The following is a 12,276-nucleotide window of genomic DNA, read 5'->3' as shown; positions in this document are numbered from 1 at the left end:
GCCCATCTCACCCACAGTTAGGGCTATTGTGACCACTTATATCCAGGTAATCCCAGTGTTCATGGAATAAAACACTGCCTTACCCCAGACACTGCCTGTTTCGCTTCTCCATTACATGCCCCTTCTCCCTGGAGTTACCACTACAGTGATTAATGTTTAATGTCTTTATCATTCCCTTGCTTTTTAAAAATGGATGTTACTACTTCTATGACTCTCCTAAATAATACACTGTTTAGTTTTGACTGTGTTTTGCCCTTGTATAAATGAAATCATACTGAATATATTCTTCTGCAAGTTGCTTTCTCATTCAACATTGCTTCTGAGAGTCATTCATGTATATACTGTAGCTATGGTTCATTTATTTTCATTTCTGTTTAATCCACTTATTTATTCATTCTATTGTTGATGGACATTGGGTTGTTTCAGGGTTTTTTTGTTTTTTGTTTTTTATTTATTTTTGGCTGCATTGGGTCTTCGTTGCTGCGTGTGGGCTTTCTCCAGTTGTGGCGAGTGGAGGCTACTCTTTGTTGTGATTTGCGGACTTCTCATTTTGGTTGGTTTTTTTGTTGCGGAGCACAGGCTCTAGGTGCGTGGACTTCAGTAGCTGCTGCACGCAGACTCCGTAGTTGTGACATGCGGGCCCTGGAGTGCGCAGGCTCAGTAGTTGTGGCACACGGGCTTAGTTGCTCCGCGGCATGTGGGATCTTCCCGGACCAGGGATCGGACCCGTGTCCCCTGCATTGGCAGGTGAATTCTTAACCATCGTGCCAGCAGGGAAGTCCCTGTTTCAGTTTTTTGCTACTACAAAGAATACTGCTCTAACATTCTTATGTATGTGTGTAGATCGATACAGATATAGATATAGATAGATATAGATATAGAATTTGGGAGTTGAATTACTTGAACAGATATGCTCATGTCCAACTTAACTAGGTAATATGAAACTGTTTCCTAAAGTGGTTGCATCAGTCTATACTCTGACCAGCAGTGGATAAAAACTCTTGTTTTATGCCCTTATCAGCATACCAATTTTTTTTTTTCCAATCTGGCAGGTATGAAATGATTTCTCATTGTGGTTTTAATTTGCATTTCTTTGACAACTGTGACTAATGAGGTAGAGCATGTGTTCATATGTTATAACCCATCTGGGAGTCTTTGTCTGTAAAAGTTCCATTCATGTCTTTGCCTGTCTAAAACTAGGTGGTTTGTTTTTCTTCTCAGCTAATAGGAATTCTTTTTTTTTTTTAATTTATTTATTTTATTTATTTTTTATTTTTGGCTGCGTTGGGTCTTTGTTGCTGTGCGCAGGATTTCTCTAGTTGTGGCGAGCAGGGGCTACTCTTCATTGCGGTGCATGGGCTTCTCATTGCGGCAGCTTCTCTTGTTGTGGAGCACGGGCTCTAGGCACACGGGCTTCAGTAGTTGTGGCACGTGGGCTCAGTAGTTGTGGCTCACGGGCTCTAGAGCGCAGGCTCAGTAGTTGTGGCACACGGGCTTAGTTGCTCCGTGGCATGTGGGATCTTCCCAGACCAGGGCCCGAACCCGTATCCTCTACATTGGCAGGCGGATTCTCAACCACTGCGCCACCAGGGAAGCCCAATAGGAATTCTTTACATGTTCTGGATAATAGTCCTTTGCTAATTATATGTGATGCAAATATCTTCTCCAGGTTTGTGGTTTGTGTTCTCACCCTCTCTCTGTTGTTTTTTGATAAATAGAAATTCTTAGTTTTAATATAGTCAAATTTATCAATCTTTGCCCGTAGTGTTAGTGGCAGTTTTTGTCTTGTTTTAGAAAACCTATATACCCCAAAGTCATAAAGAATTTCTCCTATATTGTTATCCCAAAGTTTTATAGTTCAAATATGTATGTGGTGTGAGGTAGGAATTCTATTTCATTTTTTTCCCATAAGGATAAGCACTTGTCCCAGCACCACTTATGGGATAGTGCACCCTTCTCCCAGTGACCTATAGAGCCATCTCTGTCATACATTAAGTGTCCATAAATCCACGGGTTATTCCTACCTCTCTATTTTGACGCATTGATCTGAAATTGGGAAATCAAATTAGTTGAAATTACTAAAGATTTATAATAAATCTTGATTTGGTAGGGGAAGTTCTCCCACCTTGTTCTTCTTCAGGGGTATCTTGTGGGAGTTCCCTAGTGGCTTAGTGGTTAGGATTCTGGGTTTTCACTGCTGTGGCCTGGGTTCAATCCCTGACCAGGAAACTGAGGTTCTGCAAGCCGTGCAGTATAGCAAAAAAAAAAAAAAAAAAAAAAAGAGCATCTTGCACTGTCTTAGACATTTTAGAGTCACCTTGTCAAGTTTTGGGGGAAAAAAGCTTTTCTGAATTTTTACTAAAATTGTATTAATCTGTAAATTACTTAGGGGGAGAGTTAACATCTTTATGTCATTGAGTATATCAACATTAACATGGTACATATTGATGTATATATTGATATATATTTTTATATACATATATATTTACATGCATTTCTGCACTTATTTATTTTATTTTGTGTTTTTGGTTTTTTTCTCTCTCCATTTATTTAGATCTTCTTTAGTGTATTTCAATAAAGTTATTTATTTTTCTCGGGACTTCCCTGGTGGCACAGTGGTTAAGAATCGCCTGCCAATGCAGGGGACACAGGTTCGAGCCTCATCTGGGAAGATCCCACACTCTACGGAACAACTAAACCCGTGCACCACAACTACTGAGCCTGCGTGCTACAACTACTGAAGCCCATGCGCCTAGAGCCCGTGCTCTGCAACAAGAGAAGCCACCACAATGAGAAACCCGCACACCACAATGAAGAGTAGCCCCCGCTCTCTTCAACTAGAGAAAACCCACCCAGCAACGAAGACCCAATGCAGCCAAAAATAAATAAATTTTTAAAACAAACTTATTTATTTTTCTCTATAAAGATCCTGAATATATTTTGTTAGATTGATTTCTAGGTGTTTTTTTATGTTATTTAAAATTTTTTTTTTTTTTAGATGTTTGTGGCAGATGTTTACAAATGAATTGCTTTTAGTAGATTGATCTTCTGTTCAGCAGCCTTGATGAACTCTTACTTGCTTTTTTTTTTTTTTTGCGGTTCGCAGGCCTGTCACTGCTGCGGCCCCGCCCCCAGACGCGCAGGCTCAGCGGCCAAGGCTCACGGGCCCAGCCTCTACACGGCACATGGGATCCTTCCGGACCGGGGCACGAACCCGTGCCCCCCTGCATCAGCAGGCGGACTCCCAACCACTGCGCCACCAGGGAAGCCCCTCTTACTTGCTTTTAAATACTCGTGTTGACTATGTACACAATCATATCCTCTGTAAGCAAGGATAATTTTGTTTCTTATTTTCCAATCCTGACACTGTTTTGTCTTTTTTTTCTTGCCTTACTGCAACTGGCTGGACTTCTAGTACAACGGTAAATGGAAGAGGTGGACATTGGCCCCCTTATCTTGTTCTACTACCTCTTGTGTCCTTCATCTGATTGACTGACTGGCACCTCCCTCCACCAAGTAATTGCACATTTTATCATCATCAATAGAGCTATAGGGAATTACCTGGCAGTCCAGTGGTTAGGACTCCAAACTCTCACTGCCAAGAGCCAGGCTACAATCCCTGGTGGAGGAACTAAAATCCCATAAGCCTCATGGTGCGACCAAAAAAAAAGAGAGAGAGAGCTATAAAATCCGTTCCCCCTCCCCATGACCAACAGCCTAATTCCATCCTTCATCACCTCCCAGCTGGATCAGTGCACCAGCCTCCTCACTGGTCTTCAAGCATCCAGCCTAGCTGTGTCCCATTCATCCTCAACCCTATAGCCAGAGTGATATATATATATATATATATATATATATATATATATATATATTGGCCATACCACGTGGCTTGCAGGATCTTAGTTGCCGGACCAGGGATCAAACCTGGGTCCGTAGCAGTGAAAGCATGGAGTCCTAACCACTGCACCGCCAGGGAATTCCCCAGAGTGATATTTTGAAAACACAAATATGCCTATATTTTCCTCCTGCTTAAAACTGTTCATTGGCTTCCGGTTGCCTAAAGCAGTGGTCTCTAAAGTGTCTTTTTGATCAGTTTTTTTTTCTCAAATACTATTACATTCCTTACAACATGACTGACAAGGACAGGAGTTCACAGGAGGAGGAGAACTGTCAGCTTCACCCTTTTCTGTTTGTTCGCTGTTGTGACTTTAGCATTATCTGGAACTTGCCATTTCTTTGCAGGAATATTTTGAAGCCAATTGTCCATTTTGTGGGGCTAATATAGGAAAACTGGTAACATGATATTTATGTTTGCTTAGCCTGACAGAGGCACACACTACACACACAGTGTACTGCAGAATTCTGAAAGGTGGGGGTAAGGACCCCACTGCCCACCCCTCCCAGGTGTGGACCCCCTTCCCTCAGGAAGTCTCTGCTACCTCACATGACACTGACCTCAGACAAAGGTCAGACATACAGACCAAGTGAGAGTAATGGTGTCAATTACTGACAAAAATCCATCCTAAGTGTACATCGTGCTTTGGGAGATATCAGCTAAGGACATATTTGCTAATGTATGTAGTTTAAGTTCATTTGAACAAAACTTTCGGGGATTGCTGGCCTCAGGAGAAGGTCCAAGCACCTTCCAGGCCCTCCTTGGTGTGGTCCCTGCTATGAACCTCACCTTGTCTCTTTGCCCCCAACAGTAGCACAGTTCACATTATAGCAACTCAAAACTTGTGGATGGTTCTCCCACACCATGTTCTTTGCTGCCTTGATATTCTCTCCTTTCTCCCTGGATGCTCCCTGACCCCACACTTCCTGTCAAAGTCCCACTTGTCCTTTAAAGCCCAGCCCTTCCTTGACACCCCCGCCCAGGCCAGAATAGATGTCTCCTCTGTGCTCCCACAAAATCCCTAATGCAACTCTAGCACTGTATTTTCCACATTGTTTCATATCATCTTTGCGGGGAGGCGGGACTCTTTCTCTTTAGCCCCAGGATCCAGCACAGACCCTGGTTAATTTTTTTAAATAATAATATAAATATTAATAAAACCAGAAGTTGAGGTCCTTCATTTATTCATTCATTAGGTATTGATCAAGTTCTACTAACTGCCAGGCACTGAGCTAGCTTCTGAGAATGCAGCTGTGATCAAGCCAGACACAGCCCCTGCCCTCATGGAGTTTGCATTCTAATGGGCAAGGGGTGGAAAATAAAGAAATGAACAAGCAATTTCAGATAAGGATTTTTTTGTGCTGCCCGAAGGCCTTTGCACATGCTATTCCTTCTGCTTAGAAAGTTCTTCCTGACCCTTTGCATGAGAAGCCACTGATCTTCCTATAAATCAGGTGTGCCAAAATGTAGCTTTATTATTCTTTTTCTGTGACTCAGTGGAGAGAAGGAAGCCCTTCCAACCTGAGACTTCTGAAGTCCCTTCCAACCTGAGACACTGTGTTTCCCATTGCAGCAGTGTTGTCAGCCCTACTTTGATCCCTTGGGTTCCTAGGAAAATCATCCTGGGGAATTCCCTGGAGGTCCAGTGGTTAGGACTCCCGTCTTCCACTGCAGGGGGCACAGGTTCAATCTCTGGTCAGGAAACTAAGATCCTGCATGCCGTGTCTCGTGGCCAAGAAAAACAAAACAAAAACAAAAAAATCATCCTGGCACATAGTAGATGCTTAATTTGTTGTCTGATTGACTGGTTGAATGAATGAATGTAGTTACATTTTACCTTTTGGACAATAAATCAAATTTATTTTTCATTCTAACATAGAGAAGTTGAAAAATAGAGAACGGGGAAAAAAAGCAACTGTCTTAGCCTGAGTTTCATAGAAAGTAGAACTCACAACGTAGGTTTAAGTTTGGACCTTTAGGGTGTGTGATCCAGGGGTGCAGACTGAGGGAGGACGAGGGAGCAGAGCAGAGAATGACCAGGTGGACAGCTGTATCACTTGGCTAGCCACCGCTCTGGGCTGCTCTATCTTACCGTGGAACCACCTGAGGAACTGAATGAAATGTGTGCTACCCACAGCTAGCTACATAATTTGCGATGCCCAGTGTAAAGTGAAAATGCAAGGCCCTTGTTCAAAAAGCATTGGGGTGGCAGAATTCCCCAGCGGTCCAGTGGTGAGGACTCCGAGCTCTCAGTGCCAAGGGCCCAGATTCAATCCCTGGTTGGGGAACTAAGATTCGATAAGCCCCAAGGCTCAGCCAAAAAAAAAGAAAAAAAAAAAAAGCACTAGGGGGAGGGAAGAGTGCCATCAAAGCACTAAAATACAGAAATACAGAAGCTTTCCTTCTCTTCCGCAGTCTCTCTCCTGACTTATCATGTTTCTTATTTGCTATTTAATGTCACAGTAAGTAAAGAAAAAATTTTAATTTAAACTTTACCATGCATCTTTATATTGTACAATGCAGTTTTTTGTTTGTTTGTTTTGTTTTGTTTTAGTGGTATGCGGGTCTCTCACTGTTGTGGCCTCTCCTGTTGCAGAGCAAAGGCTCCGGACGCTCAGGCTCAGTGGCCATGGCTCACAGGCCTAGCCGCTCCGTGACATGTGGGATCTTCCCGGACCGGAGCACGAACCCGTGTCGCCTGCATCGGCAGGCGGACTCTCAACCACTGCGCCACCAGGGAAGCCCTACAATGCAGTTTTAAAGGTAAATATAAGAGCATTCAGTTCATATGTAGAATCACTAAAATAACAGAATTTGTATTTCATAGCTTGTATATGCATAAGTGTTTTGTTCTAACCAGAAAGAGTAAACAGTGCACACAAAAAACTTCCTTTGGGACTTCCCTGGCGGTCCAAAAGTTAGGACTTGGTGCTTAACCCGGTGGGGGAACTAAGATCCTGCAAGCTGCATTGTGCCAAGGAAAAAACAAAACAACTTCATTTTACTTTTTGATATTCGCACATTATATGTGCACGTTTTATCAGCACTCTGCCCTCAGCTTACTGGTGAGTAAGGAAGGACCAAAAGGAAGAGGAACTATGGATTTCCCCATCTTTCCTTTCCGTCTACATTTTCAGTGTGTTTGGCTAATACAGAGTAACATGAGAAAGACATGGCAGAGTCCCTTGGTTGTTAAGGTTTTTCTGTGTTCAAATCAAGCTCTGGTTTGTACTGGTTTGTGCTCTCTTTGAGTCTTGCTGAAATCCATACATCGTGCTCTGCTGGAATTTTGCGTCCATGGGACTTGGAGACCGTGATATTCACGCAGATATACATTGTCTGTACCATCATTTGAGAGAAAAAAGGGGGAATTATTGATCCACCAGCTTCCGACCCCAACAGGTCCAAGTGTCTCCCCACAGGTCATTAGCCTGCCTGAGCTTCCAGGAGATGCATGCAAATGCCCTGAGCAAGAAACCTTGGGAGGGGAGCTAAAGGTATGGGCCAGGCCTGGGGCAGGCACAGCCAGGGATGCCCTGCAGGAAACTAGTAGGAGCCTGTGCAGAATTGGTTTCCCCAGCAGGCCTGGGATGAGAGGCAGGTGAGGTGGAGAGAATCCGAAGTGGGGCAGAGGAGGGTCTGACAGAACCACACAATCCTGCACCCACCACCCCGACAGTGCTGTCACTGCTTACTGTATTTTTTATATTTTTCCTTGTCGTCTTTACCTTTAATATATATATTTATATATACATAAATATACTCATATAATTTTTATGTCACTATATGAGGATAATTTTCCTCCATTGTTTTGAGATATAATTCACATAGCATAAAATTCACCATTTTTAAATGTACAGTTCAGTCGTTTTGGTATAGTCACCGAGATTGTGCAACCATCACCATGATCTAATTCCAGAACATTTCATCACCCCATAAAGAAACCCTCTACCCATTAGCAATCCATTCCTATTCTTGCCTCCCACCAGCCTCTGGCCACCACTAACCAATGTATTTTCGTTTTTGATAGGTTTACCTATTCTGGACGTGTCATATAAGTGCAATCATATAATATGTGACCTTCTTTTCATTTTTAGTTGAGGGGTATTTTATATACAGTGATATGCACAGAACTTAAGTATTATCTAGGTGAATTTTGACAAATGCATACACATGTAACCTATACTCCAACAAGAAAAGTGAATGTGTTTGAGGATAATTTTTTTTTAAGTGTTCATTTATTTATTTGGCTGTGCCAGGTCTTAGTTGCCACTTGTGGGATCTTTTAGTTGTGGCATGCAGGATCTAGTTCCCCCACCAGGGATCAAAGCTGGGCCCCCTGCATTGGGAGCGTGAAGTCCTAACTGCTGGACAACCAGGGAAGTCCAGAGGATAATCTTTTAAAAGTGCACATAGAGGGGGCTTTCCTGGTGGCGCAGTGGTTAAGAATCTGCCTGCCAATGCAGGGGAGATGGGTTCGAGCCCTGGCCCAGGAAGATCCCACATGCCGCGGAGCAACTAAGCCCGTGCACCACAACTACTGAGCCTGAGCTCTAGAGCCCGCAAGCCACAACTACTGAGCCCATGTGCCACAACTACTGAAGCCTGTGCGCCTAGAGCCCGTGCTCTGCAACAAGAGAAACCACGAGAAGTCCGCTCACCGCAGTGAAGAGTAGCCCCCGCTCACTGCAACTAGAGAAAGCCTGCGGGCAGCAATGAAGACCCAACACAGCCAAAAGTAAATAATAAATTCATTAATTTTTTTAAAAAGTGCATGTAGAGTGGACATGTCACACCACTCTCATGGAGTAATAGGGGTTTTCCATTTTTTCACTACTAGAAGTACAATGAGTTGTTCATTCATGCAGAATTTCCTATATATTTTGGATAATTTCCTTGGGAAAAAAAATCCTAGAATTTAGAGTAATTTGACCAAAGGACAGAATCATTTTTAAAGATTCTCCTGATTTTATTGCCATGTTGTTTTCTAAAAGTCATCTGTTTGTCACTGCATGTTCATCATCATTTATATTATCCTTGTTTTCTTTCTTTTTTAAAAAACAGTTATTTATTTTTGTCTGCGTTGGGTCTTCGTTGCTGTGTGTGGGGTTTCTCTAGTTGTGGTGAGCGGGGGCTACTGTTCCTTGCGGTGTGCGGGCTTCTCATTGCGGTGGCTTCTCTTGTTGTGGAGCACGGTCTCTAGCTGTGCAGGCTTCAGTAGTTGTGGCTCGCAGGCTCTAGAGCACAGGCTCGGTAGTTGTGGTGCATGGGCTTAGCTGCTCTGCGGCATGTGGGATCTTCCCAGACCAGGGCTCGAACCCATGTCCCCTGTGTTGGCAGGCAGATTCTTAACCACTGCACTACCAGGGAAGCCCATCTTTTTTAAAAATTTATTTTTGGTTGTGCTGGGTCTTAGTTGCAGCTGGTAGGCTCCTTAGTTGTGGCATTCGAACTCAGTTGCAGCATGCATGTGGGATCTAGTTCCCTGACCAGGGATCAAACCTGGACCCCCTGCATTGGGAGCAAGGAGTCTTAACCACTGTGCCACCAGGGAAGTCCTGGTGGACTTCTTTTGTTTTCTTTTTTGCTAATTTAGTAAGTGAAAATGATACATAATTTAAATATACATTTCTTTATCATCAGAACAAAAGTGTCCTGCTCCAGAATAAGCCTAGTGAGAACCTCCCACTGAAAATTTAAGACTCCATGCTCCCAATGCAGGGGCCCCAGGATCGATCCCTGGTCAGGGAACTAGATCCTATATGCATGCTACAATTAAGAGTCTGCATGCCACAACTGAAGAGCCTGCATGCCGCAACTAAAAGATCCTGCGTGCTGCAACGAAGATCCTGCACGCAGCAACAAAGATCCCACATGCCACAACTAAGACCCAGCACAGCCAAACTGATTAATTAATTTTTAAAATACTTAAAAAAAAAAAGAAACAGTAGAGAGAGAGTCCATGGCCCCTTTACCTGGTTTCCCCCAATGGTAACATCTTGCAAAACAATGTACAAAATCACAATCAGGATATTGACGATGATACGGTCAAGATACAGAACATTTCCATTACCACAAGAATCCCTCATGTCACACCCACTTCTCTCCTATTCCTACCCCCTTCTGAGCCCCTGGCAACCACTAATCTGTGGTCCATTTCTATAATTTTGTCATTTCAAGAATGTTATATAAATGGAATCATACACTGTGTGACCTGTTGGGATTGGTTTTTCCATTCAGCATAATTCTCTGGAGATTCATCTGGGTTACTGCATCTGTCAATAGTTCAGTCCTTTTTACCCCTGAGTAGTATTCCGTAATATGGATGCACTACTTTGTTTAATCAGTCGTCTACTGAAAGACATCTGGTTTGTTTCCAGTTTTTGACTATTACAAATAAAGCAGTTATGAATATTTGTGTACAGATTTTCATGTGAATATAAGTTTTCATTTTTTAGGGATAAATGCTCAGAAGTGCAATTGCTGGGTTGTATGGTAATTGCATGTTCAGTTTCATGAGAATAAGTTGACAAACTTTTCCAGAGAGGCTGTACCACTTTACTTGCCCACCGGCAATGAAGGAGTGATTCAGTTTCTCCACGTCCTTGCCACCATTTGGTATTGTCACTATTTTTTATTTTAGCCATTCTGATAGATGTATAGTAATACTCATGTGGTTTTAATTTGCATTTCCCTAATGGCTAATGATGTTGAACATTTTTTTCATATGTATATTTGCCATTTGTATATCCTCTTTGGTGAAATATCTCTTTCATGTCTTTTGTCCATCTTCTAATTGAACTGTTTGGAGTTTTTTTTACTGTTGAGTTTTCAGAGTTCTTTATATATTTTAGATACCAGCCCCATGCTGTATGTATAGTTTGCAAATATTTTCTCCTATTCTATAGCTTGTCCTTTTATTCTCTTTCTCTCTCTCTCTCTCCCTACTTTTTTTTTTCACCATGCTGTGTGGTTTGTGGGATCTTAGTTCCCCAACCAGGGATTAAACCCAGGCCTACGGCAGTGACACCACCAAGTCCTAACCCCTGGACCACCAGGGAATTCCCTTTTATTCTCTTAACAAGGACTTTTGCAAAGCAAAAGTTTTCGATTTTGATGAATCCGATTATCAATTTTTTGTTTTATGGACCATGCTTTTGTTTTTAAGCTAAGAATTCTTTGCCTAGTCCTAGATCCCAAAGATTTTTTCCTATGATGCTTTCTAAAAGTTTTACAGTTTGCATTTTACATTTAAGTCCATGATTCATTTTGGGTTAATTTTGGTATAAGGCGTGAGGTTTAGTTTGAGGGGTTCTTTTGTCATTGTTGTTTTTTGTTTGTTCGTTTACTTGTTTTGCCCATGAGTTTTCAATTGTTCCAGCACCATTTGTTGGTTATCTTTCCTCCACTGAATTATTTTTGCACCTTTGTCAAAAATCAATTGGGCACATTTATTTCCATCTATTTCTGAGTTCTCTATTCTGTTCCATTGATCTATGTGTCTGTCCCTACAGTCTTGATTACTGTAGCTATTAAGTCTTGAAAGCAAGTTAACTGATTTCTCCCATTTTATTCTTCTTTTTCAAACTTGTTTTAGCTGTTCTAGTTCCTTTGCCTTTCCATATAAATTTTAGCATAATCTTGTCTATATCTACTAAAAAAAAATCTTACAGGAATTTTGGTAGGAATTATATTAAACCATATATCAGTAGGAATTATATTAAACCATATATCAGTTTGAGGATATTGATTCTTCCAACCCAAGAACATTGTATGTTTCTCCATTTATTTAGATCTTCGTTTTCTCCCTTATCAGTGTCTTGCAGTTTTCAGCATACAAGTCCTGTCCATATTCTGTTAGATTTATACCTAAGTATTTCTTCTTCTTTTTCTCCTCTTCCTCCTTCTGAATGATATTGCATTTTTAGTTTTGGTATCCATGTGTTCGTTGCTAATGTATAGAAATACCATTGATTTTTGTGTGGTTCTTTTATATCCTGCTGATATAAGATTACTCTTGCTGAACTTACATATTATGGAAGCTTTGTTTTGTTTTTGGTAGATTCTTGGAATTTTCTATGTAACCAATCATGTCACGTACAAATAGGGACATTTTATTTTTCCTTTCTGATCTGTATGCCTTTTATTCCTTTTGCCTTACTGCAACTGACTAGAATGTCCAACACTGTATTGAATAAGAATGATGAGAATAGACATCCTTGCCTTGTTCCCGATTTTAGGCGGAAAGTATTATCTTTCACCATTAAGTACATTAGCCATGGACTTCTTTGTAGATGCGCTTTATCAAGTTGAGTAAGTTTTTCTCTATTCCTATTTTTCTAGTGTTTTTTTAAAAAATCATGAACAGAGTTGAATTTTGT

Source organism: Delphinus delphis, chromosome 15 (genome assembly GCF_949987515.2).
Source record: "Delphinus delphis chromosome 15, mDelDel1.2, whole genome shotgun sequence".
Lineage (NCBI taxonomy): Eukaryota > Metazoa > Chordata > Mammalia > Artiodactyla > Delphinidae > Delphinus > Delphinus delphis.
Note: the sequence above shows the minus strand (reverse complement) of the source record.